At 37.0% G+C, this 21,909-nt stretch overlaps 1 protein-coding gene across 3 annotated transcripts in view; it reads right to left on the reverse strand.

The window, feature by feature from the left end:
* The window catches only part of LOC149791596 (uncharacterized), a 169,992-nt gene that overhangs the window by 123,468 nt on the left and 24,615 nt on the right, over positions 1-21,909 (reverse strand). Inside the window, exon 1 of one of the 3 annotated variants that reach the window (XM_089970152.1) lies at positions 18,949-19,316. The exons of the other annotated variants lie outside the window; for them this stretch is intronic. The gene's annotated coding sequence lies outside the window, so the exon portion shown is untranslated. Of the gene's footprint in view, positions 1-18,948; positions 19,317-21,909 lie in introns of those variants that run through there. 3 annotated transcript variants of the gene reach the window in all.

Raw genomic sequence — 21,909 nt, forward strand, 5'->3', positions numbered from 1 at the left:
CTTCTCTCCAGTTACTTACCTCATTCTCTTTAGACCTATGAATGAATCAGTAAGATAGAAGAAGCACAGGATGCAATCAACTTTTGGTAATCCTCCAAATTCTTCCCTACACATGTACCAAGAGATGAGAAGCCAAGAGATTCCTGGAGATAAGTAGTTACAAATGAAGCAAAACCAAACCAACACTTGAATCTCTCTAAATGAGATGAGTAAGTGCCAACCTTAAACACAACACAAACCCAAGGCTGGCTGCTTAAATCCAACTGAAATATGTACCAGTAAGAAAAACAATCAAAGCTGTCATAGGAAGCCAAAATCTGACCTATGGTCTGTTTCTGAATAGTATTATACACCAAGGCACTCTGGTTGGAACAGAAACCACATGTTGCAAGTCATAACTACTTTTCCATCACGTGTATGACATAAATGGTTAAGCCATATGTATACTTGTATATTTATGCAACAAATTTAAGATTAAAGTTATCACAGAAATATACAATGATAAATATATCCATTTTAAAGAATAAAAACTGCATTTTTGTGGGAGAAAAAAATATGCCATACTGAAGTATACTTGTAATAGTGACTGGACAAATACAATTTTTTATTTTTAACTTGCACACTGATGTATGTCTCAATTATTGTAAGACATCAGACACAGATGAAGAAATTATAGTTTAGATTAGTCAGTACATTCTGAATGATATGTCACATGCTTCATAGAGTTGCTTTTAAGTGACCTTCTGCCACATGGCTTGTACACCCCACCCCACCCAGTTTATTTTAAAGGATCATCTGTTGCATGCTTATTACAGACATATAGTGCTCATTTTACACGTTCATCTGTAACATGTCTCATTCAACCCCCAGGCAGCTCATCTGAAGTGATCATCTGTAACATGTCTCATTAAACCCCAGAGAGCTCATTTGAAGTGATCTGCTACAAGGTCTGTACACCTCCAAGACTTAATTTTAAATGATCATCTGTCACATGGTTTGTACAGCCCCAGATAGTTGAATTTAACTGATTATGTCACATGGTTCATAAAGCCTATGGAGTCGATTTTTAATTATCATCTGTCACATGGTTTGTACAGCCCCAGATAGTTGAATTTTAATTGATTATGTCACATGGGTTCATAAAGCCTATGGAGTTGATTTTTAATTATCATCTGTCACATGGTTTGTACAACCCCAAAGAGTTGATTTTAAATGGTCATCTGTCACATGGTTTATACAGTGCCAGGGTTGATTTTTATATGATCATCTGTCACAAGGTTCATACAGCCCCCGAGTGTTGATTTTAAATGATCAACTGTCACATGGTTCATACTGCCCATGGATTTTTGACATGATTTTCTGTTACAAGTTTCAAACAGCCTCCCACACCTGAAGTTGATTTTAAATAATCATCTGTCATATGGTTTGTACAGTATTAGAGATCTGATTTTAAATGATCATCTGTCATAGCACAGCCCCTGAAAGATTATTCCAAATGATCATCTGTCACAATGTTTGTACAGTCCCTGGGCTTTTATAGGAGCTTACAAGGACTTCACAAGCTTCCAAGAAGTAATTTTTCTCAGGAAATTGATCATCTTAAACTCATTAATTTCTTTATCACTGCATACATTGGAACAAAAAGTATTTTAAAAAAGTCCACCACATAACTGGCGTGCCATTAAAGCAAAGGGATGCTAAATTTGGCAACTAACTATATCATGTATCATAGGATTCATGTATCACTGGATCCATGTATCATAGGATTCATGTATCACAGGATCCACCTAATTAAATACCATTTTAATTATTTATTATTTTTGGAATAACATAAGTAACTGAAATCCTGAATTTAAAAACTGATGTAGTTTATCAGTTTTAACATTTGTAATCCATCAAAAAAGTTCAAGGAGTTCTGGAAAAATTTAAAGAGGTTTTTAACAAAATTTACATTTTCAAAGATAAAATCAACTTTGTTGAAGAAAAGGAGTTTTCATGGCAGCCCCAAATATTCAAGTTTTCAATTATTTTTTATGTATGTGTTATTTTAAAAAAATGCTATATGTTGTGGATGAGGATGGACAAGTCATTTGTTCAAGTTGCTCATCCAATTGGATGAGTGGCATTTTCAGCAGTTTCAGTATAATTTATCTAGGATCAGTAAAATTTGTGTATGTGTTGTTTTTTAAAAATGCTATATGTTGTGGCTGAGGATGGGCAAGTCATTTGTTCAAGTTGCTCAACCAACTGGACAAGTGACATTTTCAGCAGTTTCAGTATAATTTATCTAGGATCAGTAAAATTTATGTAGAACAAGTAAAAGTTCCAAGTCACCTGTCTGCAGTACAAGTATTCAACTGAACATTTTTCAAATCCAGAAAGCCTGTGCAAATTGATAATGAACGATTGGGTTTCATCACAAATCAAACTGGAAAAAAAAGTATAACTTTCTCCCAAAGGTCTGGTTTTTCAGATGCACACCAGATGATATGAGGAATGAAATGAGATAAAATGTAAACTGTTTATAAAATTAGAAGCCTGATTTCCTCAATCAGGGTTGCACAACTCAAACAATAGCATCAGCCAGAATCAAGCCTGGTTTGAACTAAACAGGCTGCACCACAGAACCTGTATGTCTACAATAAAAACATTAATGCATGTGCATAAAGTAAAATCACGAGTCACATAAAATATATTGGCAGGCCATATGTTGTACAGCCCTGTCTTAAATGAACATTGTTTACCATTATAATATAACTGGTTGGAAGTTATAGCCTTATTTCCAAAATTAGCCAAAAAATCAGAAAGTCTCTAAACTTCTTCTTTCATCCAAAATATCTTATATTATTCTGTCAAAACCTGTTTCAAAGTTTACTTGCCATCTGGAAAATTAATTAAAGATTATTGCATGCCTGTTCAACCTTTATATTATCTACACAGTGAAAACTATTTCATTTCAAGACCATAATATTTATCTTTAATAAGAATCAAACACATAAAAGTTGCCGATATTTAAGTATAATGTCAGACACAGTATCTTATTTGATTGAGATTTCAAAGGCTGAATTATTAATGATTATTTTAGAAAAACCAAAAACAGGAATGGGCAAATTACATACTTCATTAATCGTATTTAAGATCTCTCAACTGAGAAATAATCGTATTTAAGATCTCTCAACTGAGATTACCTGGATCAGATTACTTGCTCTTCCAAAACTTAGAAGCAAAGAAAATATGGAGACCTTTTAACCTTCTTTCTGAACCACCCAACAATATAATTACAAAATGCCTATATGTTATAAATGTATTATCCACCTACACCAACCAACTGTTAATCAATGATTGCAGAAATATAGAATAGCAGTTTCTAACTGTAATTTCAACCAGATAAGAATTGCGGCCAACAACAAAAATTTGAGTTCATGACCTTGCAAACAATTATCTCGGTTGTTAATTGTCCAACCACAAGAGACTGTTGACATGCTGATGCCCCAGATAATTTAAGTGTTTGACATTTTTACAGCCAGCTGGCAACATTTGATACAAAGGGACCGACAGCCACATTTACCATCATAAAATATCACATCTACCACAATAAAATATCACATACACCATAATAAAATATCACATCTACCATCATAAAATATCATATCTACCATCACAAAATATCACATCTACCATAATAAAATATCATATCTACCATCATAAAATATCACAATATAGGTTCAGTCATTATTTTCTCTGCCATGTTTTTTTTTCTTCTCTAAAAGGTAATGCATTTTCCACACAAAAATTCCAGTAAAACCCAACATGAAAAAATGTAGTTTGTACAATTAACTAGTTAAGTATCTTAAACAGCATAAAAATATTTAAAAGTGTATATAAAAATAAATGATTAAAATATGATGCCTGGACTCCCATGTAAAGACAGATGCTGATCCCCATCCCTATTGTAAAGTAATTTTGTGTATCCACAGATATTCTGTACGTTAAACTTGAATACTGTTACTAAATTGTCTGAATCAGACAAAATGATTTCTGTTATTTGATACTAAACACAGTTTCTGGACAGGCAGTTTAGGGTATCCTTCTTCTTGTGGATGTCCCTGAGGTGTTTTATTCAATTTCCACATACAATTTCCTTTTGGTCTCACCTACATATTTACTGCATGTGTTAACAGGAAATAAGTTTGTTTTGTTTTATGGGTTTAATGCCATTTTTTTCAACACATGATAGGCTATACATGTTGGCCAGTATATTTGGTGGCAGAAGAACCCAGAAAGATCCCAGAAAGAACCACCAACCCATAGAAAGCTAGTGACAAGCTTTCTCACATACCCACATTGGCAGAGCCAAGACTTGAACAGACACAGAGCTGGGATGTGAGTGATCCATAAAGGAAAGCACCCTGGATGACTATGCCACCTGGGGCCCCTAAATGATGAGTAAATAAATGTTATGTGTGATACAATGGCCTTTGATCTTGGAGGTATATTAAGGTTTGCATAAGTGTTTGCAGAGATTCTGAATATTTACATTTTAATGCAAGCAGGGCAACTTATACTGCAATCAAATATTTTATTTTCAAATTATTCACCATATATACTCGCTTAAAAGTTGAGTAAAACTGCAAAGATCCCGATCTGCTGTAGCATAATATGCCGGCAGACCAGGGTGTATGCTCTTTGTTCTAGTGATTATTCCTAACAAACTGCACAGACCCAGATCTATACAGTTCGAACTTGGACTCGTCTTCTGACCCTCTGAAAGACCATTTCATACTCTTTTGAGATTACAGGTAAAAGTCAAGCTAGTTAGTTTTTCAGGGTTCAGATAAGATACTGTTCAACAAGAACCGAAAAACAGTGAAATTTGTGAACCTTAGGGTCAGTTGATCTCATGACTTTAATTTTGCCCCAGTGTGACAGAACTGTTGGAGTCTGCTACTTTTTGCAACTTTATTTTCCTGATCTTTTTGTAAAAATGTGAGTACAGCACATGTCATTAGAAAATGCTTAGTTAATGGCATTCAATTAAAACTGGCTGTCCAGTTTTCTTTTTTGGCTATTAGTTGCATCTCATCTAATGAGTGTTTCTGAAGAAGAGCTAGAGAGACATACTCACGTACTTCCATAGAGATTAACTGTGCTTTCAGTATACATGGGATATTTAGCCAGTAGATTGGTATCCCACAGAGGGTTGTTTCACTTTCAGTTAACACTGAAAAGGCAAAGCTACCTGAAGGAAAGTGAACAAAATGAACCAGCATTCAGACCAAGTCACTGTAACTGACCTGAAACGACTGAGGGGGTGGGGGAATCTGAACAGTTTCCACCTGCATAGACTAAATATTCCATGCAATTACTGTACCCCACACAAATCCAAATCCTTCCTTTAAATATAGTTTACGTAAATATCTGGTAAAATGATACAAATGGACACAACAAAATTCAAAACCTGCCTCCTATTTCTCAGCACTGATAGAAACCTGCATGCCAGACTCAAGTTTTCTTGAAAAATGTCACTCATGATCATACTGCAAGGTTTACTCTAGGGCATGGGATTGTGGTATTTAAGCAAAAATTTTAAATTTCTACTCTTCCACAAATTGCACTGAAAAATGAACATAAAGCACAATTCAGCATTATATTTTAAAGACCACCCTTTTTATTTCTTCTTTAAACCCCCTCCCAAATTTCAAAATTCCCCTTTTATTCTCAAATGTCGAATTTCCCCATAATTTTCAGTTCTAGAATGGACCCTACATCTGGTACTAGTTGACAAAATAATCAATAATTTCCAGCCATCAAAGACTTCCATCTTGATAGGTATATGAGCAGTACTGATAAAGCTGTGCCTATACAATCTCTTACCCCCTAATGACCATGGCTTCCTACTGAAGCAAGTCTGTTTTAACAATTACTAGTAGAATTTACTCACCAGCTGGGAAACAATGCATAAACAAGCCTTCAGTGAGATTTTGTCTTCATTTTCAGTATTAAAAAAATCTTCAAAAATATATAAAAAATACATATAGAATTTTTTAAAAAGCATCTGGAGATACATTGTCATTTTCACTGATTTGGCCAGTTTTAGTGTCTGCATTAGGGAGTCTCCATGACGATACACAGAATGTATTGCTTTTAAGTGTAATATGAAATACTGAATAATTAGACAAACAGCACAACTGCTTCATTCTGGCATAGTCATTTCCCACATCACTTATAAATTAATATTTTCCCATTACACACACACACACACACACACACTGAGAGCTATCTCATCTTAAGGGATGCTGAATACTATGAAAATGCAAGTGTATCTGCCCAATCTGGTGACTGAATTTATAAATACTAAACTACCGGTATACAGACCTTCCTATATAAACAAACATTATTCTGATACAGTAATCTTCCTATATATACAACATTTAAATACATGTAAAGCCTATATAAACAACATTTAAATACATGTAAAGGAATCTGCCTATGTAAATAACATAATTTTAGACAATAATTTACTATGCATGTAATTCTGAGATTACTTGCAAAACTTTTAAATAAAGATATACAGGAAACTAGCTTGTTAATTCAAATAGATGAAGTGAACAACTGCGAAAGTTTTCTTGATGTACTTTGGTTTAAATTTTGCCAAAACTGGTTTTAAATTCAGACCCTCTCCCTCCACTGCTAAAGACCACATGCTGAGCATGTTTACATATCAATCTGATTAAAATCAGATTTCCACTCTCCTACCTACAGATCTGATTTTAATTAGATTGGCTTCCATATCTGCTTCTAATTATAATGGCAGACATTAATGCCCACTATCTGTAATGATGTAACGTGATATTCATGAGGGGATTCCCAATCAAGGGCTAATTATGAGAATGTCTATTACAAGCTACCTATGATGCACTACTACTGTAACTTACTATACTTCCACATGTGTAACTCTCACACAAATGTACAGAGAATATACACAAATATGCTGCAATATAATTCTGGTAGTTGTGACAGATCAGTTCATAGAGAATCAGACTCATAATCTAATGGTTGTAGGTTCAATACCCACCCAGGCCAGCCTGGGTTGGATGCCACAGTGTGTCCTTGGGAAATGCACATGGCTCCCATTTCCTCAACAAGATTACAACAAAACAAATACAAAAGGCAATGAAGCACAATTTTTTTCAGCTATTTTATTAGCATATTTTAATGTGTAAAGTGCATGCATTCCTTCATAGGATTGGGAATCATCATTGGATTTTCAGGAAAGCAGTTGTCCTGTGTTATTTGTATGTAATTTCTCCAGTCCGGAAAATATTTTTTTGTTTATTGAGTGCAGTGTTCTTTTGTCTACAGGCTCTCACTGATGAATATCTTGCCTGTGTGTTGACAATAGTGTTGGCCTCACATTCAACATTACTAACTAATGTCAGCACAATGGACAGTTCACTGACATCTCACTTTGGTTCACTTGGGTTTAAGCCTTGGGTTCAGCCAATGTGGTTACATGAGAAAGTTTGCTGTTAGTTTCCTGTGGGTCAGTGGTTCATCCTGGTTCTTCTTCAACCAGATATACCAGACCCCATCTATCACATGCTGAAAAATGCCATTAAACCCATGAAACCACAACCACTGGATGTCAACTGTAGTGAAAGCTGAATTATGGGTTGAGCACTATCTAGAGCTATATGCAACCCAAAACATCACTGACACTGCCCTGGATGCCATTGCAGACCTGCCTGTCATGGAGGAGCTAGACGCACAGCCCACCCTGGAAGAACTCGGAAAAACCATCGATTGCCTTGCCTGTGGGAAGGCTCCTGGAAGCGACGGCATTCCCCTGAAGTCCTCAAGAGAGGGAAACCAGCACTGCTCCAGCCCCCACACATACTCCTCTGCCTCTGCTGGGAACAGGGATACATCCCACAGGACACGCAAGACGCCAACATTGTCACTTTGTTCAAGAACAAAGGAGACCGTAGCGACTGCAACAACTACCGGAGCATCTCCCTACTCAGCATCGTCAGAAAGGCTTTTCGCCCGTGTTGCCTTGGCTCGCTTGCAGATCCTAGCTTCCCACGTCTACCCAGAGTCCCAGTGTGGATTTCGAGCCAGCAGGTCAACTGTACACATGATCTTCTCATTACACCAGCTGCATGAGAAGTGTCGCGAGCAGCAGATGCCCCTCTACATAGCCTTCATAGACCTGACAAAGGCATTTGACCTGGTCAATTTGAGTGGACTCTTCAGACTCCTGCAGAAAATTGGCTGCCCCCCCACCCAGTCTGCTTGCTGTCCTCATGCTGTTCCATGAGAACATGCACAGCACAATGTACTTCAGTGGCGCAACATCAGAGGCCTTCCCAATCATCAGCGGAGTCAAACAAGGCTGTGTCCTTGCGCAGATGCTCTTCGCCATCTTCTTCTCCATGCTTCTCCAGTATGCCTTCAAGGACTGCAACGAGGGAGTGTACATCCATACCAGGGCTGATGGCAAGCTGTTCAACATCACCCATCTCCATGCTAAGACTAAAGTCACAGAGGTACTCATCCGTGAATTGCTCTTCGCCGACGATGCAGCCTTGACATCACACACGGAAGATGGACTTCAGCAGCTGGCATGCCGCCTCTCCCACGTTTGCAAGGAATTTGGACTGACCATCAGCTTGAAGAAAACAAACGTCATGACGCAGGATGCAGACTCCCCTCCCTCTGTCACCATCGATGGGTACAACTTGGAAGTTGTCGAGAAATTCACATACCTCGGGTCCAACATCTCCAGCTCATTCTCCATTGATTCTGAGGTGAACAGCAGGATTGACAAGGCAGCAGCAGTGATGACCAGAGGGTCTGGAACAACCCCAACCTCACAGAGAAGACCAAACTGCATGTCTACCAAGCCTGCATGCTCAGCTCACTCCTCTACAGCAGCGAAACATGGACCACCTATACAAGACACAAGAGGAAACTCAAAAGCTTCCACCTGAGGTGTCTGCAGCACATTCTGCACATCCAGTGGCAGGACAAAGTACCCAACAAAGAGGTTCTAGAATGCGCCAACATGAACAGCATGTTTTCCATTCTCAACGAGAGGTGCCTTCACTGGCTCAGCCATGTCAAGAGAATGGATCCAGGCCGCATTCCCAAGGACCTTTTATATGGGGAGTTAGCAGAAGGTGCACGACCGACTGGATGACGATGTCTGCGCTACAAAGATGTTTGCAAGAAGGACATTAAGACAGCCAACATCAATGTCAATGACTGGGAGAGCTGTGCTAACGACCGTTCCACCTGGCGTCTAGCTGTCAGGCAGGGAGTTCAAAAAGCCAAGGAAGACAGAAAAAGAAAACACGCTGAAAAGAGAGCTAGAAAGAAGGATAAACAAAAGCTTACTCTGGAACTACACCATCGTCTCCCATAGACGGACATATGCCAAGAGAATGTTTTACTTACATGGTTCCCACGCTTTTCTAAAGATAAATTTCCAGGGTTATTCCAGGTTGAAATTACTTTTTTTCAAGGTTCACATATGGCCATTACTGAATGGAACTAAAGAACATTTAAGATTATAAAACAGGCATTTTCAAAATCTAAAGATGTTTCTCTTTCAAGACTCCAAAAACATCAAAGTCAGAAAAGATGATCATGTACAAAACCACAAAATGTATCACAGGAAATAAGTTTGATTATATTCCTATAAATTAGTATGTAAAGTCATTTCAATGTACAGAATAAAAATTCTAACTTTATTTTGCTGCATTATGTTGCTAAGTGAGAACAACATAATGAACATAAATTATGTTTTCTTTCCTTTCAAACTTTTAATTCTAAAGAATTCTATAACAATATATATATGCATTTCATATAAAGTAACATTTCCTATTAAGTATGAAAAAAATTAAACACAAATAATGAGAATCTTGCGTTGTAATGAAAAGAGTTTAACCCTGAATTTATCTGTGCTAATAAAATCCCAAAAATCTGGCCAGTCTGATTTATCAAGCAGAGATCACATGTCAACATAGTGGTCATGTGATACAACAATACTCCAAAAGCTGTTCTCGGAATATATATATATATATATGAAGAACTTTGTGTTCTTTTGTTTTTGTATTTTTATTACAACCAGTATACGACTTTCATTTTTTTAAATAAATTTCTTTCTCTACAACATGTGAAATGGTGAATTGTTAGATATGTGTACAGTACTCATGCACCTAGCAATGCAAATCACAAGCACCAGGTCACATTTCATCAACAATGTAATTTTATCTTGTCTTTCAGCAGATTAAAGACATAACGATTTTACTACTCACAATTTCTGAGAAAATAAGTAATTTTCATATCGATTTCATGCATGTCTCATTCAATCTAGCAAAGTTTAAATTTTTTTAGGCCATCCGATAAGCAGCTACACTTTGCCACCACCATGTTGGCCTAGATACTAGATTGGTTTTCACACCTTTCATGTAAGGAAAGATACGGATATCAAGCTGACTTTGAAAATAAAAGTCTAATAGACAAATCTAATCCCCTGGGCGATTGGATTGACTCAGCAAACATGTTTATTGCAAGCAACCAAATAATCCACACTGCACCCTCCAAATATTCTGGTTAGAATTCTTTAAATTTAACTCATGATCAGTTTAGTCACAACTCAATTACATGATTGTTTTGAGCGTCAAGTGGTGGTGGAAAATTCCCGGGTTTTCCCGACTTTCATAAATATTTGTGAAATTCCATGACTTTTCAGTCTGGAAAAAAATAATCATTTCTCCCGACTTTTTCCTGATTTTCCGGTAATGTGGGAACCCTGCACTTAAGATATTTTAATTCACATTTGCCCAAATATATACCAAGTCTAGATCATTAGTACCAACTATTGCCATGCTCCTTGCTTATGGTCAAAGTCAAGACGTGGGAAAAGTAATTCTATGACTTGTATCCTTGTCTGTAGCGATGAAGATATTTTCATGAAATGAATTATATATCACATATATGGTGTGTCATACATTTTTGTAGTAATGTTGTCCTGTGGGTACCCTTTGCAAGAGAGTTGTCATCTTTTGCTCAGATCCCTGTGGTCCATGAAGGGAAGATGTTAAGGTCGGGTATACAAATAATTCACTGAAATGACATTCTTAACCCTTACCTGCCCGAACTTTAAAAATATGATCAAAGTAGAAAAAAGCATCATCTGCATTATTACCCCCGAGGTCACTAACAAGGAGTTGGTGTCAGTACAAGAATTGTGTGTACCAGGAGATGTGCATGGATGGGGGTTGGGGTGCTTGCTGGTTTGGAACACCCAGTAAAAAAAAAAAAAACAAGGACTTGTGATGGCAAACAGTTTAGCTGCTCAAGTTGATTTTATTGGAAATTCAAAGGCAGATGGTGCAACATAACTCAAGACTTGTGACAGCCCATGATTTGCTGTAACTGTATGAATAGCTAAATCTGCCACCACATACAATATTCCCTCATGTATAATGTACTCCCCACTGTAAAGAACAATCAATCTATTTTTACATAATCATAATTTAATAATTTACCACCATTTTCTGTCAGAGACTTCTAATCCAGTTACAATTATCATCTTCTTTTAGACCATACAGTTACTTCTAAGCCTAGAAAATCCTTGCTTTTTCCTATTTGGAATTCGTAGAATTACCCGCCTGACACAATTTAATCTCCATCATAGAAAACCATGAATGTTCAGTCTCTACTTATACACGCCATTGATCATGATCAAGACAGCCACCATATATTCCAGCAATGACTAGGGGATGCCACTAGACAAATGGTCAAATAAAACACAAAATATATTTGTAACAAATTATTGTATGACAGCTCTATAAAGTACACAGTACAAGGGTTGGGGGGTGATCCAGCATGAAACTGACACGAAGACTGGCCAGCTGGACGTTGCATATACAATATACAAACATTAGAAGAAAACTGACATGTCAAGCATTTTGCTTACTTTGATCCAATTAACAACAGATAAAAGTGCACAATCAACATAACAGATCCAAGACCCAGTGTGATTACTACAGACAGTGGGACACAAGAGGACATAAAGGCAGATGTAGAAAATGAAATAGACAAAGTGAGCATTTTGGTTATGACAATGTGTTTGCATCAAGAGTATTTTTTTAAAAAAACTTTCTCAGCACAAGATATGGTGGCCAGTATAACTGGTGGAGGAACATCACAGGAAAATGCCTGTAACAACCACCAACCCATAGGAAGCTACTGGCTAGCTTTCTCATGTACCTACATTTGTCAAGCCCAGGACTAGAACCCAAGTGGACAGAGGTGAGATGGGCATTAAAGAGTGGACAGAGGTGAGATGGGCATTAACGAGTGGACATAGGTGAGATGGGCATTAAAGAGTGGAACCTGAATCTGATCTTGACAATGAGCTTAGGTTTTGTGGGTTGAACAGTTTTTCAACAGTCAGTATAATGGTGGCGGAATAACTTGGGAAGAACCACAACTAATCGAAAGCTACTAGCAAGCATTCTCACATACCCACACTGGTTGAAGCAAGTCTCAAACTCACATGGATAGAGGTAAATTTGATTACATGCAACAAATACCCAGTATCACTCACAATCATTGCATGTAATCATAATCTGGTGATATCAATAAAAAAACAAAAAAATATGTTTCCATGAAATTTTCCCTTTTATGCCTTTTTCTTCATCGGCTAAGTAGCTGAGATAATGATTTTAAACAAGTGTGTGTGTGTTATGTGGATTTTTAACACTGCTATAAAAAAAATTCAGTTATATCGCTATGACATTTGCAGTTTGACAGTTTACAGTGATGTCTAGTACTGGAGCATCATGGCACAGACATGTAGCATGATGTCCCACCCAGTCACATTATCCCTGACACCGGGCCAACCAGTCCTAACACTAACTTCTTAATCATGAGTGCCTAGCAAGGCAGCTGTTAGTACCACTTTTTATCTGTCTTTGGTTTGACTTGGCTGGAGTTCAAACCTACAACCTCCTGCATCCGAGGCCGAAGCTCTAACTACTAGGCCACCAGAGTTTTGTATTTCAAACAATTTAAATCTTGTGATGCCACAGTAAGGTTGAGTCCTCCAAAGAGGTTCTTGGCTTCCAATGGAATAGCCCTTTGAAGGTCTTTACTGTAATTATGCAAGAATTTTGAGGAGTCTAACATCAGAAAGAAGTTCTGCTTATAAAGTCACTGCAACAGAAAGTGCATGCCTGGATGTCTCCGCCAGAGCCTCATGCATGCGTTGTTATGTGATTGGATTCACTGTCACCTCTTTTGGCATAATACATGAAGTAGCTGAGAACAGGTAAACTTAAGAAGCTATGGTGCCCAAAAGCCTGGCTTTCTGCCCAGTGACTTCAACTGTTTTAATGGGAAGACATGTCAAGTGAGACACCCAATTGAGACAAACCTGCATCCATCTGGGAGGTTTATTGGGTCACTTTGGGGATTGTACCCAGTAACTCGAAGCAGAGATCATAGGTCTTAAGGTAGACAAACTGGCCACCCTCTACAAGGCTGAGTAATGTCTTGGATTATTGAAAACCTGTGATATTTCCTCAACCATGGAGGAATGAGGAAGATGCAGAACAGCTGGTTGTGGTTATGTCAGAATGATCTTTTCCAAAATGGAAAGGATATTCTTGGGTTGTGCGCCAGATGCTTTTGGGTGCAAGCCTGTGGGTAAGAGGCATTCAACTTAATTTATCAAAGGACCATCTCCTCCTGATAAGACGCATCTCATGAGCTGTTTCTACCTCAAACTTGTTGTTATCAATGAGGATAAATAGAGGTTCATCTTCTAGTAAACTCTGGGCAAGAGAAGCTGGGCACTGCTATGTAGAAGTGACACTGAGCACTGTGCTGTTCCACATATCTAATCATGGTGAGTAGAGGCTCCATGTGTGGTAGAAGTCCTAGGAGGAAGACAAGACTGCTTGTTTTTCCTGGGTTATATTATACATCCAGCCTTTCTAGTGGATGCCACCTGACAAAGAGGTGATGGCAGGACATGAGCTGTTGCAACACCTCTACTCTGTGTCCAGAGTCCACTACTCAATGGAGGAGGGTGTACAGTAGTCCCCATCTAAAACTGCCCCCTTCCTTACCAGTAGCCAACTTAACTACATGGCCAGTTTTCTTGACACCAATGAATTTGTTTACTTATGGGCTGCCATCCATCTGATGTGGCACCTGGCAAGCATTTTAGTCCAAATCCCCCCCACCCCATTGCAAGTGGCCACATTGTATCTAATAGACGTTCAAAACCATTATCTGATTCATATAGTAATCTAAGCAATTAGATTATATTTTCTGATGCCTGTTTTGAGATGTCAGGTTTTCTTTAACCAGACAATTGCTGGATATAGTACATTATAACATATAACACCAGAGTTTTTAATATTATATTATTATCTACAAAACCTGACATTTATAGAAATGGGCTCAACACTGTTAGGTATTTTGGATTCACAAAGCTGTCAAGTTCTTCCCTCTGATGATAACAACTGGAGGTAATTCAAATTGTTAAGATCATAACTTGGTCAAATATATCTTTCGATGATTCACAGATAAAGAGAAATGAACCTTGAACATATGGCACAAGATGAGGACAAAAAATTCCATCACATTACATGCATCGCTATCTTTATAAACAAATTATTTCATCTACTCTATACAACTTTTGGATGACTAAATTGCAGTACAATTATCAACAAAAGAATAAGTTATTACAAAGGTTTACAATGTCATCCCATAAAAAAGAAAATTTCTACTTTAAAGGAAGTTATTGGATACAATGACAGTGGGTATAATGTTCAAGAGTTTTTGCTGGAAAATTCTGATGCTGGAAAGACTCAAATAAAAAACATCTTAACATATAAGTAGAATATTTTGCAGCAGTGGGAAAATGGAGAAAATGGAAAAAGAATGATTCTGAATGTCAAACAATGTTTTTTCGAAGAGTAATAGGTTTTTGAATGGCATGTGCCAAGACACTCCAATTAAGAATTGCTAATGTAAAATCACTCAAGAAAAATTAAATCTATTCTTAAGACAAGAAGAACCTCTTGATAATTAATGTGACAGTTTATACTGATGTCTAGCACTGGGGCATCATGCCGCAGACATGTAGCACAATGTCCCACCCAGTCACATTATCCTGACACCAGGCCGACCAGTCCTAACACTAACCTCTTAATGCTGAGCGCCAAGCGAGGCAGCTGTTAGTACCATTTTTGTAAGTCTTTGGTATGACTCGGCTGAGGATCGAACCCAAGCCCTCCCGCATCCGAGGTGGATGCTCTAACCACTAGGTCACCGGAACGGTTATGAACCAAATGACCAAGCAACTGAGCTGGGGTGATTATGATGCCATGAAAGGAACCAAAAACCCTTCTACTGGTACCACGTACTGTATACCAATAGTTGCTTATAACTTTAATCCAACTCCAAAACTGAAGATCCAGACTTGCTGTCATACAAAGCGCTGGCAGGTCTTTATCTCTGCAGTTTGTCAGAAGTAATCATTAAAACAAACACAGACCCTGATATGCCAGTGAATTATTCTATGACAGATTAGGATCTATGTTGTTTGCAGTTGGATTTTACTTATTTGCAAGTATATACAGTGTATGATCTTTTGATTTTATGACTATCAGTGCTGACAAAAGAACCCCAAATTAGTAGCTGCGTACAATACCTACACAACTGTTGTACACTCAACTAGCATTAAGACATTTATTCAGATGTGTCCCATAAAAAGCCTGACAAGTGCTATCCAAAAGGTCAATAATAAATGAATATTAAATGTAGTCTGTCCCATTCAGAGTCTGAATAATTAAACCATTATCATGATTCAAGATTTGTATCTCAAGACATCAAAAGAACTCTTGCAGTCTCCTTTTATTTCATTAATGGTTAGCAATATCATATCCACTGCACCCTATATACCATGTGTACTTGTTTACAAGTCAAACTGCAAACTGCACACAAACAGGTCACTGGTGCATGTGAATCTCTGTTGTTTGTCAGGAGTAATCTGAAAAACAGAAGAAAAAAAACAGACTGACCTGCCAGCGCATTAAGTGATGGCAGATCAGGGTCACTGTTCTTTGCAGTTAGCTAGACTTAAAAGCAAGTGCATGTATAAGGGTAATAACAAGTATAAGGTTAATAACAAGTATAAGGGTAATAACAAGTAGGCCCTTTCATCATACAATTAAAATAAGGCACAAAGCAATATTTGCTACCAGCTTTTCTTATGTCTGATAGGGCAATTCTGATTCAGAAACTGAATCATTCTAATAACACTATTTTTTTGAAGTCACAAGTGGCTTGGTTACATATATGGTCAAAATTTTTTAAGAATTATTACACAAATGTTGCAATTCCACATATTCTAGGCTCAAACTAGCTGAGAATTTTAAGTAAATGTTAATTTTCCCCATGGTAAAAAAAAGCAAGAACTCACAAGGAGACTTAGTTTTGGCTGACAAAATATTACTAGTATACATTTTATATTTTAACTATGTTTATGTGTGTGTGTGTGTGTGTGTGTGTGTGTGTGTGTGTGTGTGTGTGTGTGTGAGTGTCTGTTAAGCATGTATGTATGTATGTATGTATGTATGCAAGTATGTACGTATTTTCAAATTTCCAGAAGACTATCATTTCATAACACTACTCAGATGAGCTGCAGCCATAATACCTAACCAACTTTGAGAAATCTCAAGAGTTAAATGTTGTGGATGTTGCTTTTAATGACATTTTTCAGCACACAATAGACTATACATGACGGCCAGTATAACTGGTGGAGAAAGAACCCTTGAAAACCCCAGTAAGAACCACTGACCCACAGGAAGCTACTGGCAAGCTTTCTCTCACATACCAATATTGGTCGATTTGAATCCACAGTAAGCTGACAGTGAAGAGTAAAGGTTAAGTGCTTAAGACATATTGGCCACCCGACTCCCCAAGAGAGTAAAATAAAAGTTGTAAATTGCTGATATTGTATTAAAAAAACTTGCTAAATCCCTGTTATAATTAAAATTGTAAGCAGTTGTACATGCCTGAATGTAATATCTAATCAGACGACATCAAGATAGTATGAGTCATATAAAATTTCTGTTCCAAATACCTACAAGTGGATTTTACTTCTTCACATTTCACAAGCTATTTTATTATAAGCACCTTGACAGAATACAACAGACAAATCTCTCAGACTACATGCAAGTAGCAAAGGTGAGCACCATACATGAAATATAGCAAATTTACCTGATGAAATGGCATTGCTGACCCAAATGTAACTTTTGTTTTTGTCTGGGGCACTTTTAGTACATTATCATCATGCTGAGACAATGGGGTTAAGTGCCTTTCCCAAGGATACTGAGGTAGATGTTGGTTCAAATATAAATGGAAAGAAAAAAATATTTGAAGCAATGTTTGCATGAGACTATAATAAACAAATCTGAAAATGATAAACAACAGTCTCCATACATTATGGGGGTTTAACAATGATACTATTAGTGCACAATAATAATGGTTTTGGAATGTACAAAAATAATTCTGAAAATGCACTGGTAATGTACAGTATGTAATTGCTTATAAGTAAAGTGCAACTGCAAACTGCACAGACCAAGAATCTGCCTGCACATCTGGGTCTGTGCAGACTGATTGGAGTAATCAGTAGAATAAACAAGAGAGAACCTGTTCTGGCGCATTATGCAACAGCAGATCAGGATCTTTGTTGTCTGTAGTTTTACTTGACTTATATATGAGGACGTATGGTATATCTGGTAGTGTGCAAACAATGTATAATGATACAAAGTATAATTCATGTTATTCTTTTGGTTATAAAAGTGAAAAATCTTTCACCAATTAAGAATAAAATATCCCTAACTCAGTTAACTACTCCTATTGATTATCTAGGTAAATAAAGTCACCGTTTCATGTCAACTGTTTAGATCTCTAAAACAGGTTCTGAAATTGTCACATATCACTGCATAGTGAGTACATGCATGATTTGTTCCTATTCAAATGATAGAAGGCAACTTTATATTGCCCCAGGCAATAAAACATGGCAAGTCTTGTGGTTTAAATTTAAGTTTTGCACCATTTTGTCATTTCATGTCCCTCTGATATACCTTTTTTGCCACTCAAAATGTTTCAAATATTTTTATTTTTAAATATCATGTCTATGCTATACTATTAATGGTTTACAGGTTATGTATAAAATATAAAACTCTCACAACAAACTGTAGTTTCCCAGTGATGTGTACTGAATGACTATGCACAATGATAGGAAAAAATACATTTACAGTCATTACTGCCCATCTCTAGCACACACACATGCATCCACACCATATATGTAAAATATGCATGTGAATGAACTTGTAGATCAAGAGTTTTTTCCCCCAGTATGGACAATAGGGTAACCTAAAGTAAACACCTAATACAGTGCTGTCCAACCTTTTTGATGCCATGGGCCACTGAAAAATGTTTTTCTTGAAGCCGTGGGCCACCGCAGAAAACTGAAAAGCAAAAACTATGTAGCTGCTCGAGCTCTAGCAGGCCATTTAAAATCAGCCCGGGGATCGCAGGTTGGACAACACTGACCTAATAGGACTAAATAATGGATAAACATCAGTCATTAAATACGCATTACACTTAATACTCTTGTCCTAGCATCACTAAGAAGAAAATAAAAATGTTGAGAATATTTCATGGAAATGATTGACTTGAGGTTTCCATCACGCTGTATTTATCTGTTATGAACACTTCATGGTATCAGAAAATCCATACAAAAATAGCAGTATCATAGTTCATCTTATCAAGCCAGCATAAAGACTTGTGACAAATATCAGGTACATTTCCCACAGGTAGGATAACAGAATTAATCATAATAACACTTACCTCCATCAAAAAGGTACCTACTCCCACAAGACTGGTGGTACAGTACAGGAGCTTAGTTCTGTTTTCTTTATGTCTAAATCCTAAACCAGATTAATTGTTTATGTGCATGAATGTTCCTGGGAAACATGGAGATCCAAAGAAGATGTGTAACCACAGAGTGGAGCACCGTACTATTGATTGACAAAAGATGAATCACACAGAATGAGTGAAAGCAGCCAATGGTGAACTCTAACTACTGTACCTAGGACAAATATTAGCTACAAATGGATAAATATTGCAACAACAGAAAACCAATCAAGCTGTGGCTGTAAGTCCACTGAAACTTCACACATCTAAATTACTGTATGACTAGTGTACATATTACCACCTGAGTAAAATTACCATACATTACCAATTACAAGATTCTTTATCATACATGCAGTGTGTTGTGAAGACTGAATCGTCCAATAAAGCTGTACATAGCTAGTTATAAGTTTACTCAAGGCAATGATGCACAGAGGTAAGACAAGAAGAAAATCTGTAAACACTGATGGACACATGAGAATTGTTTCATGTAAATAATTTTATTAGTGAAATTTTGTAATCTGAACTGTTTTAAACTGATTATGCCCAAAACTTGTAAATTCCATTTTTAGGTAAGATAATATCTGTGAATAAAACAAATACGCCTCAGAATGTAAGTGTGTGTGATTTGGATTTTTAGCATAGCTATAACAATTTTTAAGTCATATCACTATGATGTCTGCAGTGTGGCAGATTTTAGTGATGTCTAGCACTGGATCATCATGCTGCAGACATGTAGCATGATGTCCCACCCAGTCACATTATCCGGACACCAGGCCAACCAGTCATAACAGTAACCTATTAATGCTGAGCACCTAGTGAGTCAGCTGACAACAGGCTGACCAGTCCAAACACTAATTCTTAATGCTGAGCATCTAGCGAGACAGCTGTTAGTACCATTTTTATAAGTCTTTGGTATGACTCGACCTGTGTTCGAAACCGTGACCTGCCCCATCCGAGGTGGATACCCTAACCACTAGGCCACCTTAGCATTCCTTTTCTCTATGAACCCTGATCTGCTACTATGTCTATTTTGGTTGTTTAATTTGGAACATAAAGCACAGATAAGGCACACAAAAATGAGTTTCCTATTGCACTGGGTTTAAAATTAGGGTAGGCAGGACATTTTTTTTCCTTTTAAATAAACACTAAATATTTAAAGTGAATTTTTTAAAAAAACTTACGATGAGGGAAACAAGTGCTAGGGTTGGCAATGAGAAACAGGGATCGGCAACCAACTGAAAACACATTATTTAGGGCATAATGGTCAAGGACATCTCAGCACTAACATCAACTTTTGACCTCTTATTTTGCATGTAAGATTTCCATACTTCCAGATGAATCAGATCTTGAACATTCCAATAAGATCGACTCGTTTAAACAGAAATCACTATGAACAATTTCCACAGCTAAAGGTTTTTGTTCAAATATTTCTTAGAAAATCTAAAGCATGAAGAGGAAGTAGGAAAAGTTTATTGCCTTTGCAAAAATTGTATGACACCACTAGATATGTAAATACAAGATTCATCTGGCTAAGACAGCCAAGCTTGACTGGCATGATTATTAAGTTGCTAAATGGCACATTCATTACACCTTTGTATGCAGAAATGCTAAATATGGCCTGAGAACATATTTGTGAAGTTTCTTAGTAATGTCTTATTATAAAGTATATTTAATTAATATTGTGTGATTCACCTTTGTCTGTGATTGAGGATATAGTTTTGGCCTACATGATTATTGTCATGGCTAAGGGTTGTTTGTCATTTTAATTGCAAAAAAGCAATATTCCCAGCCCCAAAAGTTTGCAATTATGTAATTGGAGATATAGGCATGTAGTAGCTGTTCCCAATGTATATTATAATATACACTCGCTTATAAGATGAGCCAAACAGCACAGACCCAGATCTGCTGTCCCATAATGCACCATCTTGGACTGTGCAGTTTGTTTCAGTAGAAGAAACAACATAGACCCTGCCTGGCAGGCACATTATGCTATGACAGGTTAGGATCTTTTGTTTTCAGTTTGACTCAACTTATGATCAAATATATTTTGTAACATATTCCTTACAGATTAGCGTCTAACTAACTAATTCACAAGTTCCACCTACATGTCCTGTCAGCTGTCCATCAGACTGATTGATTTTATAACAAGTCCAGTACAACTGCAAAGAACATAGACTCTGATCTGTCATTGTATAATGTGCCAGATCTGGGCCCATGTTCTACTGATTAAGCTGCACAATCTGCACGGACTCAGATCTGCCAGTGCATAATGAGATCACAGATATTAATCTGTGCAATTTGTAGTTATATACATAATACAGATTATAACATGCATGAATAAATAGTTTCATATTTCATCCAACTGTAGTGAAATCTTCATTATCAACCAAAAATTACTATTTAATAAAGTGAGAAATGTTTCAAAAGTAAATCTTTGGTTTCAAGAAAATTATGTGGTATTAAGTAGGTGCTGGTAAAATACCATCATTACTTGCTTACAAGGTAAGTCCAACTGCAAACTCCAAAGACAGATCTGCCCGTGTGCTGCATAATGCACAATGGCAGATCTGGGTCTGTGCAGTTTATATGGAGCAATCAGTAGAACAAAGAACATAGACCCTAATCGATTGGTGCATTATGCTAAGACGGATCAGGATCTTCATTTGTTTGCAGTTTGACTTGATTTATCAGCGAGTATATACAGTAGTTGATAAAGAGCTAGTGTTTTTATGTTAGACTACTGATGTCTTGTATCTTTTATCTCTTTCCTAGTTATGACATATGTATCCATTTATAAGTCAAGTCCAAACGCAAACTGAACAGACCCAAGTTAGACTGATTTATAAAAGAGCACCAAAACATTATTTGATTTGGTGATTCATCAATTTAATCAAC

Source organism: Sinohyriopsis cumingii, chromosome 9 (assembly GCF_028554795.1).
Source record: "Sinohyriopsis cumingii isolate HCF-2022 chromosome 9, ASM2855479v2, whole genome shotgun sequence".
NCBI lineage: Eukaryota > Metazoa > Mollusca > Bivalvia > Unionida > Unionidae > Sinohyriopsis > Sinohyriopsis cumingii.